The following is a 17,286-nucleotide window of genomic DNA, read 5'->3' as shown; positions in this document are numbered from 1 at the left end:
GTTGCTCACTCACCATTGCACATTGTACCAAATGGTTGGTTGGACCTCACTTTATATGCGCAGAAAGATACATTTGTATGTGTTAATCTACAAATCCCTTTTGGGTAAACTCCCTCTTTACCTCTGTAGTCTGGTCCCCTTCACCACCAGCAGTTACCATACCTGGTCTGCTAGGTGGTTGCTACTTAAAGTCCCCAGGACATTTAAAGTATTAGGCAAGACTGCTTTCTCTTCTTGTGCACCAGAGGCATGGAATAGTCTACAATCCATGCTTCATCTAGATATGTTAGTGCCACTGAATGAATTTAAAATATTGATGGAAGACTCTGTTACGAAGGAGTGTAAATGCTTATTTTAGGCTTGCCTAACTGACTTACTTAAATAAAGGTTAAATAAAAATAACATATATTTTTTTATTGATTGTCGCTGCCTTCTTGGCCAGGTCTCCCTTGAAAAAGAGACTCTGGGTCTGAATGTGCTTTTCCTGGTTAAATAAAGGTTAAATACATTTTATTTAAATGTTGTGGAGTATTCCTCATGTGACTGTCTGTCTGGTGGGAGTGTCTGTCTGGAAGTTATACATAAATAGTAATGAGGAGTTCCCCTCTTCCCCTCTGAAGTGCCAGGATGCTGCCACAGGCGAGCTGCTCTGTTCTGTGTGTCGGGTGGGGGATAAATGTATGTGTGTGTTCAACCGTGTGTGTATCTTCATCTGTGTTTGTTGAGGTGTAAGCTATCTGTGCCTGTGTGTTTACTCTGAGGTCCTGTGATTGTGGTTTGTCTCCCTGAGCATGTAGCATAGTCTGGTGTGTGTGTGTGTGTGTGTGTGTGTGTGTGTGTGTGTGTGTGTGTGTGTGTGTGTGTGTGTGTGTGTGTGTGTGTGTGTGTGTGTGTGTGTGTGTGTGTGTGTGTGTGTGTGTGTGTGTGTGTGTGTGTGTGTGTGTGTGGCGCGCATACACTTGTTTGTGTGTAGGTCTGAGTGTGTATGAAGTGTGTGATTTTGTTTATCACCCTGAGCATGTAACCATGTCAAGTCCTGTCAGGGTCATTCACTCCAGCTGGGGAAGGAGGACATCCGAATGATTACTGTCCTGTGTGTGTGTGTGTGTGTGTGTGTGTGTGTGTGTGTGTGTGTGTGTGTGTGTGTGTGTGTGTGTGTGTGTGTGTGTGTGTGTGTGTGTGTGTGTGTGTGTGTGTGTGTGTGTGTGTGTGTGTGTGTGTGTGTGTGTGTGTGTGTGTGTGTGTGTGTGTGTGTTCACGTGTTGATTTTCTCTTTCTGTTTTTTTGAAATGCTTATCTCCAAGACTGATAGAGACGGGGGCAGTTGATATTTGTCTTTTAGAAAACCCGAGAGAGAAACAGAGAGAGAGAAAGAGGGAGTGGGTGATAAGAAGGAGGGGGGAGGCAACAGAGTAGGAGGGAGTAGAGCGAGGGACAGAGGGAGGGACAGAAGGAGGGAGGCAGTGCTGATTGGATTGGAGAGAGAGCTGAGAAGGTACGGGGATACAATTGAGCAAGGAGAGAGAGAGAGAGGGTGAGTTAGTAAATGCAGTTTTCAGTCGAGTGTCATGGAATCACAGCAAAGTACACTGGTAGCAGGGATAAAGAAAACCTTGAACTAACCAATGAATTAAGGAGAATAAGAGAATAGACACTATGGAGAGAAAGTGAGTCTGGTCTTTCATCCTCTTATCTGGGCATCAGACGGAGGAGAGGAGAGGAATCCATGAGATGGGGAACGGATGATAACAGGGTGCTCATTCCTGTTTAACACCATACAGCTAGGAACAGACTGCAACTGCAATATACGGCCGGCATCGTCATTGGGACTGCTGCGTTACATTGGGATTGTGTAAATGGTATACACGGTGAGTGTGTGTGTGAGTGTGTGAGTGTGTGTGAGTGTGTGAGTGTGTGTGTAAGTGTGAGTGTGTGAGTGTCGCAGTATATTTTGATGTTTTTTTCAGGCTTGTCTAATGCTGTAATTATTTTCATAGAGAGAGAGAGGCATAGAAAGAGAGCAAGGGAAAGGGGGTCATGGAAAGAGAGAGACAAAGAAAAATAAAGCCAGAAATTAGATAAAGGTTTGTGAGAGTTGATATTAAAGTGTCGGCCTCAGACATGACTTTGTGTGTGTGTGTGTGTGTGTGTGTGTGTGTGTGTCTGGCGTTTTCCTCTTCAGTGCCAGTGTGTGTGTCTGTGAGCTGATAATAGCTACCCTATTGGTATTCTGAGGAGGCAGCTCCAGGATCTCTCTCTGCTCCTACCCAGGATGGCATCACAGAGACGGGATTGTGCTCGCCTGTGGAGAGGCCACTGGAATGGGTGAGTGTCTATTCCTCATCTTCTTCCTTTCACTCTCTATCTTTCTCTCCCTCTTTTTCTCTTTCTCTCTCTCTAGCCATTTTCTCTATTTTCTCTTTTCATCCTTTCTTTCTCTCTCTCTCTCTCTCTCTCTCTCTCTCTCTCTCTCTCTCTCTCTCGCCCTTCTTTCTTGCTCTCTTTCTTGTTATCGCTCTCTGTTTTTCTTTACCCCCCTTTCTCTCGTTTGTCGTTTAGCCACACCATATGCATCCCTGATTAGTTTTTCCTCCATTTCCTTGCTTCCATTTCAACATATTTCTGCCTGTTTTCCCCTAAAGGTCTGCAATGTCTCCCTCCATCACTCCTTCCTTCCGGCCTCTTTTCATCCTCCATCCATCCTCCATCCATCCTCCATCCATCCTCCATCCATCCTCCATACAGACATAAACAAGCCTCTAGTGTGATGGATTTTTATCATATCTGAATGGCTCAATTCCATGTGTTGCTCTCCTCTCTGTCCTGCCCCCTCCCTCCCTCCTTGCCTCTTCCCCCTCTTCTTCTCCATCTCTCTGTCTCTCCACACTCTCCACACTCTGTTTGAATTGACACTCAGAGAAAACAGGGCAGTCTCTATATTGACACAGCCAGTACAGTAGCTGTAAAAGCTGTGGATACAGTCTCTGTGTTTTTCCACGATGACCATTCTACGCCAGTCTGTTGGTGTGTGCGTGCATGCGTGTGTGATGCCAGAGAGGGCAGGCTGTGTGTTCTGTGGTGTTTGTGTCAAACAATTTGGTGAGAAATCAGCCAACAACACAGCAGTTCTCTCCTCTTCTTACACCTCCAACCCACCACCATGAGCCCAGCCAACAGCCTAGCACACTACATGCTCCTGTGGGTACTGGGCTGTCAGCGCGGGAACATCCACACATTAGTATTGATTGGAACTGATACACTGAGTGGACTGTAATGTTTCACCTCAAATGGACCGTTTCTCCCCTGTGGCTGCATGCAGAGAGGAGTTGTCAGTTCGGCCTCTTTAACAGCTGACATAGGTTAGATAAGGGTTATAGTACTGGGAAGAGACAGAGATGTTTAATACAAGCTGTACTGATATAACTGTTACATGTCCAGTGTTGCAGGGTACATAGAATAGAATACACTCTTAGAAACAGGTTAGGATTTGTTACTGTAGTGGTACCCTGTAAGGTAGGACCTTTCTGACTTCAGTTATAGGGACGTAATTGTACCCCAGTTCAAACCTCAGATAGTACCTTTCTTACATATAGTCCACAGGTACAAAAGCATGCTTTTAGAAAAGGTACATTTTGCCTTTATAGCATTTCAGAAATGTACCTCTACCATAGACCACTTAAACTGGTACAACACTTTATACTAGATCAGTGGTTCCCAATCTTTTTATAGTCCCGTACCCCTTCAAACATTCAACCTCCAGCTGCGTACCCCCTCTAGCACCAGGGTCAGCGCACTCTCAAATGTTGTTTTTTGCCATCATTGTAAGCCTGCCCACACACACTATATAATACATTTATTAAACATAAGAATGAGTGTGAGTTTTTGTCACAACCCGGCTCGTGGGAAGTGACAAAGAGCTCTTATAGGATCATGGCACAAATAATAATATAACAATAATCAATATTTTTGCTCTTTATTTAACCATCTTACATATAAAACCTTATTTGTTAATTGAAGATTGTGAATAACTCACCACAGGTTAATGAGAAGGTTGTGCTTGAAAGGATGCACATAACTCTGCAATGTTATTGGAGAGAGTCTCAGTCTTAAATCATTTCCCACACACAGTCTGTGCCTGTATTTCGTTTACATGCAAGTGAGGGCCGAGAATCCACTCTCACATAGGTACGTGGTTGCAAAGGGCATCAGTGTCTTAACAGCGCGATTTGCCAAGGCAGGATACTCTGAGTGCAGCCCAATCCAGAAATCTGGCAGTGGCTTCTGATTAAATACAATTTTCACAGAACCGCGTGTTGCAATTTCAATGAGGCTCTCTTGTTCAGATATCAGTAAGTGGACTGGAGGCAGGGCATGAAAGGGATAACAAATCCAGTTGTTTGTGTTATCCATTTCGGGAAAGTACCTGTGTAATTGCGCACCCAACTCACTCAGGTGCTTCACTATATTACATTTGACATTGTCTGTAAGCTTGAGTTGATTGGCACACAAAAAATCATACAATGATGGAAAGACCTATGTGTTGTCCTTGTCAATGCAGACAGAGAAGAGCTCCAACTTTTTAATCATAGCCTTAATTTTTTCCCGCACATTGAATATAGTTGCGGAGAGTCCCTGTAATCCTAGATTCAGATCATTCAGGTGAGAAAAAACATCACCCAGATGGGCCAGTTGTGTGACAAACTCATCATCATGCAAGCGGTCAGACAAGTGAAAATGATGGTCAGTAAAGAAAACTTTAAGCTCGTCTCTCAATTTAAAAAAAACGTGTCAATACTTTGCCCCTTGATAACAAGCATTACATGGTCGCTGCTCATATCATTGCATAATTCAGAAAAGCTAACCATTTTCACTGTGGTGTTCTAAACATCTTTCAAGCTGTCAGGCATTCCCTTGGCAGCAAGAGCCTCTCGGTGGATGCTGCAGTGTATCCAAGTGGCATCGGGAGCAACTGCTTGCACACGCGTTACCACTCCACTATGTCTCCCTGTCATGGCTTTTGCACCATCAGTACAGATACCAACACATCTTGACCACCAAAGTTAATTTAAAAAATATCCTCTCATGTTGTCCTGGTTTCCAGAAGAGGATGTCTTCCTTAATTGACCCCCATAAACGTCTTGACCACCAAAGTCCATTTGATGTCACAAAGCTTTCCAGTACTTTAAAATATCCTCTCCTGTTGTCCTGGTTTAGAGTGGTTTGCAGAAGAGGATGTCTTCCTTAATTGACCCCCATAAACATAACGGACATATACCCGGAGTTGTGCCAGGCCCGCCATGTCTGTTGACTCATCCAGCTGTAACGCATATAACAGCGTTTCCCCTGCCATAACCCCTCTTACACTAGACTACTGCAACAGCGTTTCCCCTGCCATAAACCCTCACACTAGACTACTGCAACAGCGTTTCCCCTGCCATAAACCCTCTTACACTAGACTACTGCAACAGCGTTTCACCTGCCATAAACCCTCTTACACTAGACTACTGCAACAGTGTTTCCCCTGCCATAAACCCTCACACTAGACTACTGCAACAGCGTTTCCCCTGCCATAAACCCTCTTACACTAGAATACTGCAACAGCGTTTCGCCTGCCATGAACCCTCACACTAGACTTCTGCAACAGCGTTTCCCCTGCCATAAACCCTCACACTAGACTACTGGAACAGCGTTTCCCCTGCCATAAACCCTCACACTAGACTACTGCAACAGCGTTTCCCCTGCCATAAACCCTCACACTAGACTACTGCAACAGCGTTTCCCCTGCTATAACCCCTCTTACAATAGACTACTGCAACAGTGTTTCCCCTGCCATAACCCCTCTTACACTAGACTAATGCAACAGCATTTCCCCTGCCATAAACCCTCACACTAGACTACTACAACAGCGTTACCCCTACCATAAACCCTCTTACACTAGACTACTGCAACAGGGTTTCCCCTGCCATAAACCCTCACACTAGACTACTGCAACAGCGTTTCCCCTGCCATAAACCCTCTTACACTAGACTAATGCAACAGTGTTTCCCCTGCCATAAACCCTCACACTAGACTACTGCTACAGCGTTTCCCCTGTTATAAACCCTCTTACACTTGACTACTGCAACAGCGTTTCCCCTGCCATAAACCCTCACACTAGACTACTGGAACAGCGTTTCCCCTGCCATAAACCCTCTTACATTAGACTAATGCAACAGCGTTTCCCCTGCCATAAACCCTCACACTAGACTACTGCAACAGTGTTTCCCCTGTTATAAACCCTCTTACACTAGACTACTGCAACAGCGTTCCCCGCCATCCCCCCTGCCGCACGCGTCCCCGCCAAACCCCTCTTACACTAGACTACTGCAACAGCGTTTCCCCTGCCATAAACCCTCTTACACTAGACTACTGCAACAGCGTTTCCCCTGCCATAAACCCTCTTACACTAGACTACTGCAACAGCGTTTCCCCTGCCATAAACCCTCACACTAGACTACTGCAACAGCGTTTCCCCTGCCATAAACCCCCCTGCTCTGCACAGCGTCACCGCCACCCTCACACTGCACGGACAGCGTTTCCCCTGCCATAAACCCTCACACTAGACTACTGCAACAGGCCCGCTCCCTCTCCAGCCTGGCGCGTTCCCCGCCATAAACCCTCTTACACTAGACTACTGCAACAGCGTTTCCCCTGCCATAAACCCTCACACTAGACTACTGCAACAGCGTTTCCCCTGCCATAAACCCTCACACTAGACTACTGCAACAGCGTTTCCCCTGCCATAAACCCTCACACTAGACTACTGCAACAGCGTTTCCCCTGCTATAACCCCTCTTACAATAGACTACTGCAACAGTGTTTCCCCTGCCATAACCCCTCTTACACTAGACTACTGCAACAGCGTTTCCCCTGCCATAAACCCTCACACTAGACTACTGCAACAGCGTTTCCCCTGCCATAAACCCTCTTACACTAGACTACTGCAACAGCGTTACCCCTGCCATAACCCCTCTTACACTAGACTTCTGCAACAGCGTTTCCCCTGCCATAAACCCTCACTCTAGACTACTGCAACAGAGTTTCCCCTGCCATAAACCCTCTTACACTAGACTACTGCAACAGCGTTTCCCCTGCCATAACCCCTCTTACACTAGACTACTGCAACAGCGTTTCCCCTGCCATAAACCCTCTTACACTAGACTACTGCAACAGTGTTTCCCCTGCCATAAACCCTCACACTAGACTACTGCTACAGCGTTTCCCCTGTTATAAACCCTCTTACACTTGACTACTGCAACAGCGTTTCCCCTGCCATAAACCCTCACACTAGACTACTGCAACAGCGTTTCCCCTGCCATAAACCCTCACACTAGACTACTGGAACAGCGTTTCCCCTGCCATAAACCCTCTTACATTAGACTAATGCAACAGCGTTTCCCCTGCCATAAACCCTCACACTAGACTACTGCAACAGTGTTTCCCCTGTTATAAACCCTCTTACACTAGACTACTGCAACAGCGTTTCCCCTGCCATAAACCCTCACACTAGACTACTGCAACAGCGTTTCCCCTGCCATAACCCCTCTTACACTAGACTACTGCAACAGCGTTTCCCCTGCCATAAACCCTCACACTAGACTACTGCAACAGCGTTTCCCCTGCCATAACCCCTCTTACACTAGACTACTGCAACAGCGTTTCCCCTGCCATAAACCCTCTTACACTACACTACTGCAACAGTGTTTCCCCTGCCATAAACCCTCACACTAGACTACTGCAACAGCGTTTCCCCTGCCATAAACCCTCTTACACTAGACTACTGCAACAGCGTTTCCCTTGCCATAACCCCTCTTACACTAGACTACTGCAACAGCGTTTCCCCTGCCATAAACCCTCTTACACTACACTACTGCAACAGTGTTTCCCCTGCCATAAACCCTCACACTAGACTACTGCAACAGTGTTTCCCCTGCCATAAACCCTCACACTAGACTACTGCAACAGCGTCTCATCTGCCATAACCCCTCTTACACTAGACTACTGCAACAGTGTTTCCAGTGCCATAAACCCTCACACTAGACTACTGCAACAGCGTTTCCCCTGCCATAAACCCTCACACTAGACTACTGCAACAGCGTTTCCCCTGCCATAACCCCTCTTACACTAGACTACTGCAACAGCGTTTCCCCTGCCATAACCCCTCTTACACTAGACTACTGCAACAGCGTTTCCCCTGCCATAACCCCTCTTACACTAGACTACTGCAACAGTGTTTCCCCTGCCATAACCCCTCTTACATTAGACTACTGCAACAGCGTTTCCCTTGCCATAAACCCTCACACTAGAGTACTGGAACAGAGTTTCCCCTGCCATAACCCCTCTTACACTAGACTACTGCAACAGCATTTCCCCTGCCATAACCCCTCACACTAGACTACTGCAACAGCGTTTCCCCTGCCATAACCCCTCACACTAGACTACTGCAACAGCGTTTCCCCTGCCATAACCCCTCTTACACTAGACTACTGCAACAGCGTTTCCCCTGCCATAAACCCTCTTACACTAGACTACTGCAACAGCGTTTCCCCTGCCATAACCCCTCTTACACTAGACTACTGCAACAGCGTTTCCCCTGCCATAAACCCTCACACTAGACTACTGCAACAGCGTTTCCCCTGCCATAACCCCTCTTACACTAGACTACTGCAACAGCGTTTCCCCTGCCATAAACCCTCTTACACTAGACTACTGCAACAGCGTTTCCCCTGCCATAAACCCTCTTACACTAGACTACTGCAACAGCGTTTCCCCTGCCATAACCCCTCTTACACTAGACTACTGCAACAGCGTTTCCCCTGCCATAAACCCTCTTACACTAGACTACTGCAACAGCGTTTCCCCTGCCATAAACCCTCACACTAGACTACTGCAACAGTGTTTCCCCTGCCATAAACCCTCACACTAGACTACTGCAACAGCGTTTCCCCTGCCATAAACCCTCTTACACTAGACTACTGCAACAGTGTTTCCAGTGCCATAAACCCTCACACTAGACTACTGCAACAGCGTTTCCCCTGCCATAAACCCTCACACTAGACTACTGCAACAGCGTTTCCCCTGCCATAACCCCTCTTACACTAGACTACTGCAACAGCGTTTCCCCTGCCATAACCCCTCTTACACTAGACTACTGCAACAGCGTTTCCCCTGCCATAAACCCTCACACTAGACTACTGCAACAGCGTTTCCCCTGCCATAACCCCTCTTACACTAGACTACTGCAACAGCGTTTCCCTTGCCATAAAGCCTCACACTAGACTACTGCAACAGCGTTTCCCCTGCCATAACCCCTCTTACACTAGACTACTGCAACAGCGTTTCCCCTGCCATAACCCCTCTTACACTAGACTACTGCAACAGCGTTTCCCCTGCCATAACCCCTCACACTAGACTACTGCAACAGCGTTTCCCCTGCCATAAACCCTCTTACACTAGACTACTGCAACAGCGTTTCCCCTGCCATAAACCCTCACACTAGACTACTGCAACAGCGTTTCCCCTGCCATAACCCCTCACACTAGACTACTGCAACAGCGTTTCCCCTGCCATAAACCCTCTTACACTAGACTACTGCAACAGCGTTTCCCCTGCCATAACCCCTCTTACACTAGACTACTGCAACAGCGTTTCCCCTGCCATAACCCCTCTTACACTAGACTACTGCAACAGCGTTTCCCCTGCCATAAACCCTCTTACACTAGACTACTGCAACAGCGTTTCCCCTGCCATAACCCCTCTTACACTAGACTACTGCAACAGCGTTTCCCCTGCCATAAACCCTCACACTAGACTACTGCAACAGCGTTTCCCCTGCCATAAACCCTCTTACACTAGACTACTGCAACAGCGTTTCCCCTGCCATAAACCCTCTTACACTAGACTACTGCAACAGCGTTTCCCCTGCCATAAACCCTCTTACACTAGACTACTGCAACAGCGTTTCCCCTGCCATAAACCCTCTTACACTAGACTACTGCAACAGTGTTTCCCCTGCCATAAACCCTCACACTAGACTACTGCAACAGCGTTTCCCCTGCCATAAACCCTCTTACACTAGACTACTGCAACAGTGTTTCCCCTGCCATAAACCCTCACACTAGACTACTGCAACAGCGTTTCCCCTGCCATAAACCCTCTTACACTAGACTACTGCAACAGCGTTTCCCCTGCCATAAACCCTCACACTAGACTACTGCAACAGCGTTTCCCCTGCCATAAACCCTCACACTAGACTACTGCAACAGCGTTTCCCCTGCCATAAACCCTCTTACACTAGACTACTGCAACAGCGTTTCCCCTGCCATAAACCCTCACACTAGACTACTGCAACAGCGTTTCCCCTGCCATAAACCCTCTTACACTAGACTACTGCAACAGTGTTTCCCCTGCCATAAACCCTCTTACACTAGACTACTGCAACAGCGTTTCCCCTGCCATAAACCCTCACACTAGACTACTGCAACAGCGTTTCCCCTGCCATAACCCCTCTTACACTAGACTACTGCAACAGCGTTTCCCCTGCCATAAACCCTCACACTAGACTACTGCAACAGCGTTTCCCCTGCCATAACCCCTCTTACACTAGACTACTGCAACAGCGTTTCCCCTGCCATAAACCCTCACACTAGACTACTGCAACAGCGTTTCCCCTGCCATAAACCCTCTTACACTAGACTACTGCAACAGCGTTTCCCCTGCCATAAACCCTCACACTAGACTACTGCAACAGCGTTTCCCCTGCCATAAACCCTCTTACACTAGACTACTGCAACAGCGTTTCCCCTGCCATAAACCCTCTTACACTAGACTACTGCAACAGCGTTTCCCCTGCCATAAACCCTCTTACACTAGACTACTGCAACAGCGTTTCCCCTGCCATAAACCCTCACACTAGACTACTGCAACAGCGTTTCCCCTGCCATAAACCCTCTTACACTAGACTACTGCAACAGTGTTTCCCCTGCCATAAACCCTCACACTAGACTACTGCAACAGCGTTTCCCCTGCCATAAACCCTCTTACACTAGACTACTGCAACAGCGTTTCCACTGCCATAAACCCTCTTACACTAGACTACTGCAACAGCGTTTCCCCTGCCATAAACCCTCTTACACTAGACTACTGCAACAGCGTTTCCCCTGCCATAAACCCTCACACTAGACTACTGCAACAGCGTTTCCCCTGCCATAAACCCTCTTACACTAGACTACTGCAACAGCGTTTCCCCTGCCATAACCCCTCTTACACTAGACTACTGCAACAGCGTTTCCCCTGCCATAAACCCTCTTACACTAGACTACTGCAACAGCGTTTCCCCTGCCATAAACCCTCTTACACTAGACTACTGCAACAGCGTTTCCCCTGCCATAAACCCTCACACTAGACTACTGCAACAGCGTTTCCCCTGCCATAACCCCTCTTACACTAGACTACTGCAACAGCGTTTCCCCTGCCATAACCCCTCACACTAGACTACTGCAACAGCGTTTCCCCTGCCATAACCCCTCTTACACTAGACTACTGCAACAGCGTTTCCCCTGCCATAACCCCTCTTACACTAGACTACTGCAACAGCGTTTCCCCTGCCATAAACCCTCTTACACTAGACTACTGCAACAGAGTTTCCCCTGCCATAACCCCTCTTACACTAGACTACTGCAACAGCGTTTCCCCTGCCATAAACCCTCTTACACTAGACTACTGCAACAGCGTTTCCCCTGCCATAACCCCTCTTACACTAGACTACTGCAACAGCGTTTCCCCTGCCATAACCCCTCTTACACTAGACTACTGCAACAGCGTTTCCCCTGCCATAACCCCTCTTACACTAGACTACTGCAACAGCGTTTCCCCTGCCATAACCCCTCTTACACTAGACTACTGCAACAGCGTTTCCCCTGCCATAAACCCTCTTACACTAGACTACTGCAACAGCGTTTCCCCTGCCATAACCCCTCTTACACTAGACTACTGCAACAGCGTTTCCCCTGCCATAAACCCTCACACTAGACTACTGCAACAGCGTTTCCCCTGCCATAACCCCTCTTACACTAGACTACTGCAACAGCGTTTCCCCTGCCATAAACCCTCACACTAGACTACTGCAACAGCGTTTCCCCTGCCATAAACCCTCACACTAGACTACTGCAACAGCGTTTCCCCTGCCATAAACCCTCACACTAGACTACTGCAACAGCGTTTCCCCTGCCATAAACCCTCTTACACTAGACTACTGCAACAGCGTTTCCCCTGCCATAAACCCTCACACTAGACTACTGCAACAGTGTTTCCCCTGCCATAAACCCTCTTACACTAGACTACTGCAACAGCGTTTCCCCTGCCATAAACCCTCTTACACTAGACTACTGCAACAGTGTTTCCCCTGCCATAAACCCTCTTACACTAGACTACTGCAACAGCGTTTCCCCTGCCATAAACCCTCACACTAGACTACTGCAACAGCGTTTCCCCTGCCATAACCCCTCTTACACTAGACTACTGCAACAGCGTTTCCCTTGCCATAAACCCTCACACTAGACTACTGCAACAGCGTTTCCCCTGCCATAACCCCTCTTACACTAGACTACTGCAACAGCGTTTCCCCTGCCATAAACCCTCACACTAGACTACTGGAACAGAGTTTCCCCTGCCATAACCCCTCTTACACTAGACTACTGCAACAGCGTTTCCCCTGCCATAAACCCTCACACTAGACTACTGCAACAGCGTTTCCCCTGCCATAAACCCTCTTACACTAGACTACTGCAACAGCGTTTCCCCTGCCATAAACCCTCACACTAGACTACTGCAACAGCGTTTCCCCTGCCATAAACCCTCACACTAGACTACTGCAACAGTGTTTCCCCTGCCATAACCCCTCTTACACTAGACTACTGCAACAGCGTTTCCCCTGCCATAAACCCTCACACTAGACTACTGCAACAGCGTTTCCCCTGCCATAACCCCTCTTACACTAGACTACTGCAACAGCGTTTCCCCTGCCATAAACCCTCACACTAGACTACTGCAACAGCGTTTCCCCTGCCATAACCCCTCACACTAGACTACTGCAACAGCGTTTCCCCTGCCATAAACCCTCACACTAGACTACTGCAACAGCGTTTCCCCTGCCATAAACCCTCACACTAGACTACTGCAACAGCGTTTCCCCTGCCATAAACCCTCACACTAGACTACTGCAACAGCGTTTCCCCTGCCATAAACCCTCTTACACTAGACTACTGCAACAGTGTTTCCCCTGCCATAACCCCTCTTACACTAGACTACTGCAACAGCGTTTCCCCTGCCATAACCCCTCTTACACTAGACTACTGCAACAGCGTTTCCCCTGCCATAAACCCTCTTACACTAGACTACTGCAACAGTGTTTCCCCTGCCATAACCCCTCTTACACTAGACTACTGCAACAGCGTTTCCCCTGCCATAAACCCTCTTACACTAGACTACTGCAACAGAGTTTCCCCTGCCATAACCCCTCTTACACTAGACTACTGCAACAGCGTTTCCCCTGCCATAAACCCTCACACTAGACTACTGCAACAGCGTTTCCCCTGCCATAAACCCTCTTACACTAGACTACTGCAACAGCGTTTCCCCTGCCATAACCCCTCTTACACTAGACTACTGCAACAGTGTTTCCCCTGCCATAAACCCTCTTACACTAGACTACTGCAACAGCGTTTCCCCTGCCATAAACCCTCTTACACTAGACTACTGCAACAGCGTTTCCCGTGCCATAAACCCTCACACTAGACTACTGCAACAGCGTTTCCCCTGCCATAAACCCTCACACTAGACTACTGCAACAGCGTTTCCCCTGCCATAACCCCTCTTACACTAGACTACTGCAACAGCGTTTCCCCTGCCATAAACCCTCACACTAGACTACTGCAACAGCGTTTCCCCTGCCATAACCCCTCTTACACTAGACTACTGCAACAGCGTTTCCCCTGCCATAACCCCTCTTACACTAGACTACTGCAACAATGTTTCCCCTGCCATAAACCCTCACACTAGACTACTGGAACAGCGTTTCCCCTGCCATAAACCCTCTTACACTAGACTACTGCAACAGCGTTTCCCCTGCCATAAACCCTCTTACACTAGACTACTGCAACAGCGTTTCCCCTGCCATAAACCCTCACACTAGACTACTGCAACAGCGTTTCCCCTGCCATAAACCCTCTTACACTAGACTACTGCAACAGCGTTTCCCCTGCCATAAACCCTCTTACACTAGACTACTGCAACAGCGTTTCCCCTGCCATAACCCCTCTTACACTAGACTACTGCAACAGCGTTTCCCCTGCCATAAACCCTCACACTAGACTACTGCAACAGCGTTTCCCCTGCCATAAACCCTCTTACACTAGACTACTGCAACAGCGTTTCCCCTGCCATAAACCCTCTTACACTAGACTACTGCAACAGCGTTTCCCCTGCCATAAACCCTCACACTAGACTACTGCAACAGCGTTTCCCCTGCCATAAACCCTCTTACACTAGACTACTGCAACAGCGTTTCCCCTGCCATAACCCCTCTTACACTAGACTACTGCAACAGCGTTTCCCCTGCCATAAACCCTCACACTAGACTACTGCAACAGCGTTTCCCCTGCCATAACCCCTCTTACACTAGACTACTGCAACAGCGTTTCCCCTGCCATAAACCCTCACACTAGACTACTGCAACAGAGTTTCCCCTGCCATAAACCCCTCTTACACTAGACTACTGCAACAGCGTTTCCCCTGCCATAAACCCTCTTACACTAGACTACTGCAACAGCGTTTCCCCTGCCATAAACCCTCACACTAGACTACTGGAACAGTGTTTCCCCTGCCATAAACCCTCTTACACTAGACTACTGCAACAGCGTTTCCCCTGCCATAAACCCTCACACTAGACTACTGCTACAGCGTTTCCCCTGTTATAACCCCTCTTACACTAGACTACTGCAACAGCGTTTCCCCTGCCATAAACCCTCTTACACTAGACTACTGCAACAGCGTTTCCCCTGCCATAAACCCTCACACTAGACTACTGCAACAGCGTTTCCCCTGCCATAACCCCTCTTACACTAGACTACTGCAACAGCGTTTCCCCTGCCATAACCCCTCTTACACTAGACTACTGCAACAGCGTTTCCCCTGCCATAAACCCTCTTACACTACACTACTGCAACAGTGTTTCCCCTGCCATAAACCCTCACACTAGACTACTGCAACAGCGTTTCCCCTGCCATAAACCCTCACACTAGACTACTGCAACAGCGTTTCACCTGCCAGTAACCCTCTTACACTAGACTACTGCAACAGCGTTTCCCCTGCCATAAACCCTCTTACACTAGACTACTGCAACAGCGTTTCCCCTGCCATAAACCCTCACACTAGACTACTGCAACAGTGTTTCCCCTGCCATAAACCCTCTTACACTAGACTACTGCAACAGCGTTTCCCCTGCCATAAACCCTCTTACACTAGACTACTGCAACAGTGTTTCCGGTGCCATAAACCCTCACACTAGACTACTGCAACAGCGTTTCCCCTGCCATAAACCCTCACACTAGACTACTGCAACAGCGTTTCCCCTGCCATAACCCCTCTTACACTAGACTACTGCAACAGCGTTTCCCTTGCCATAAATCCTCACACTAGACTACTGCAACAGCGTTTCCCCTGCCATAACCCCTCTTACACTAGACTACTGCAACAGCGTTTCCCTTGCCATAAACCCTCACACTAGACTACTGGAACAGAGTTTCCCCTGCCATAACCCCTCTTACACTAGACTACTGCAACAGCGTTTCCCCTGCCATAAACCCTCACACTAGACTACTGCAACAGAGTTTCCCCTGCCATAAACCCTCACACTAGACTACTGCAACAGTGTTTCCCCTGCCATAAACCCTCACACTAGACTACTGCAACAGCGTTTCCCCTGCCATAAACCCTCACACTAGACTACTGCAACAGCGTTTCCCCTGCCATAACCCCTCTTACACTAGACTACTGCAACAGCGTTTCCCTTGCCATAAATCCTCACACTAGACTACTGCAACAGCGTTTCCCCTGCCATAACCCCTCTTACACTAGACTACTGCAACAGCGTTTCCCTTGCCATAAACCCTCACACTAGACTACTGGAACAGCGTTTCCCCTGCCATAAACCCTCACACTAGACTACTGCAACAGCGTTTCCCCTGCCATAAACCCTCACACTAGACTACTACAACAGCGTTTCCCCTGCCATAAACCCTCACACTAGACTACTGCAACAGCGTTTCCCCTGCCATAAACCCTCACACTAGACTACTGCAACAGCGTTTCCCCTGCCATAAACCCTCTTACACTAGACTACTGCAACAGTGTTTCCCCTGCCATAACCCCTCTTACACTAGACTACTGCAACAGCGTTTCCCCTGCCATAAACCCTCTTACACTAGACTACTGCAACAGCGTTTCCCCTGCCATAAACCCTCTTACACTAGACTACTGCAACAGTGTTTCCCCTGCCATAACCCCTCTTACACTAGACTACTGCAACAGTGTTTCCCCTGCCATAAACCCTCACACTAGACTACTGCAACAGCGTTTCCCCTGCCATAAACCCTCTTACACTAGACTACTGCAACAGCGTTTCCCCTGCCATAAACCCTCTTACACTAGACTACTGCAACAGCGTTTCCCCTGCCATAAACCCTCTTACACTAGACTACTGCAACAGCGTTTCCCCTGCCATAAACCCTCTTACACTAGACTACTGCAACAGCGTTTCCCCTGCCATAAACCCTCTTACACTAGACTACTGCAACAGCGTTTCCCCTGCCATAAACCCTCACACTAGACTACTGCAACAGCGTTTCCCCTGCCATAAACCCTCACACTAGACTACTGCAACAGCGTTTCCCCTGCCATAACCCCTCTTACACTAGACTACTGCAACAGTGTTTCCCCTGCCATAAACCCTCTTACACTAGACTACTGCAACAGCGTTTCCCCTGCCATAAACCCTCACACTAGACTACTGCAACAGCGTTTCCCCTGCCATAAACCCTCTTACACTAGACTACTGCAACAGCGTTTCCCCTGCCATAAACCCTCTTACACTAGACTACTGCAACAGCGTTTCCCCTGCCATAAACCCTCTTACACTAGACTACTGCAACAGCGTTTCCCCTGCCATAAACCCTCACACTAGACTACTGC

General features: G+C 48.2%; 1 protein-coding gene across 2 annotated transcripts in view; it reads left to right on the top strand.

The window, feature by feature from the left end:
- The first annotated feature begins 1,490 nt into the window (after positions 1-1,490).
- Positions 1,491-17,286, top strand: part of LOC106589065 (glutamate receptor ionotropic, kainate 5) — a 224,116-nt gene continuing 208,320 nt past the window's right edge. For both annotated transcript variants that reach the window (XM_045718720.2, XM_045718718.2), the window contains exons 1-2: positions 1,491-1,868; positions 2,183-2,325. The gene's annotated coding sequence lies outside the window, so the exon portion shown is untranslated. The remainder of the gene's footprint in view (positions 1,869-2,182; positions 2,326-17,286) is intronic.

The sequence above is a fragment of the Salmo salar genome, chromosome 05 (assembly GCF_965601325.2).
Source record: "Salmo salar chromosome 05, fSalSal1, whole genome shotgun sequence".
Taxonomy (NCBI): Eukaryota; Metazoa; Chordata; class Actinopteri; order Salmoniformes; family Salmonidae; genus Salmo; species Salmo salar.
Note: the sequence above shows the minus strand (reverse complement) of the source record. Positions and strands in the feature narration are given on the sequence as shown.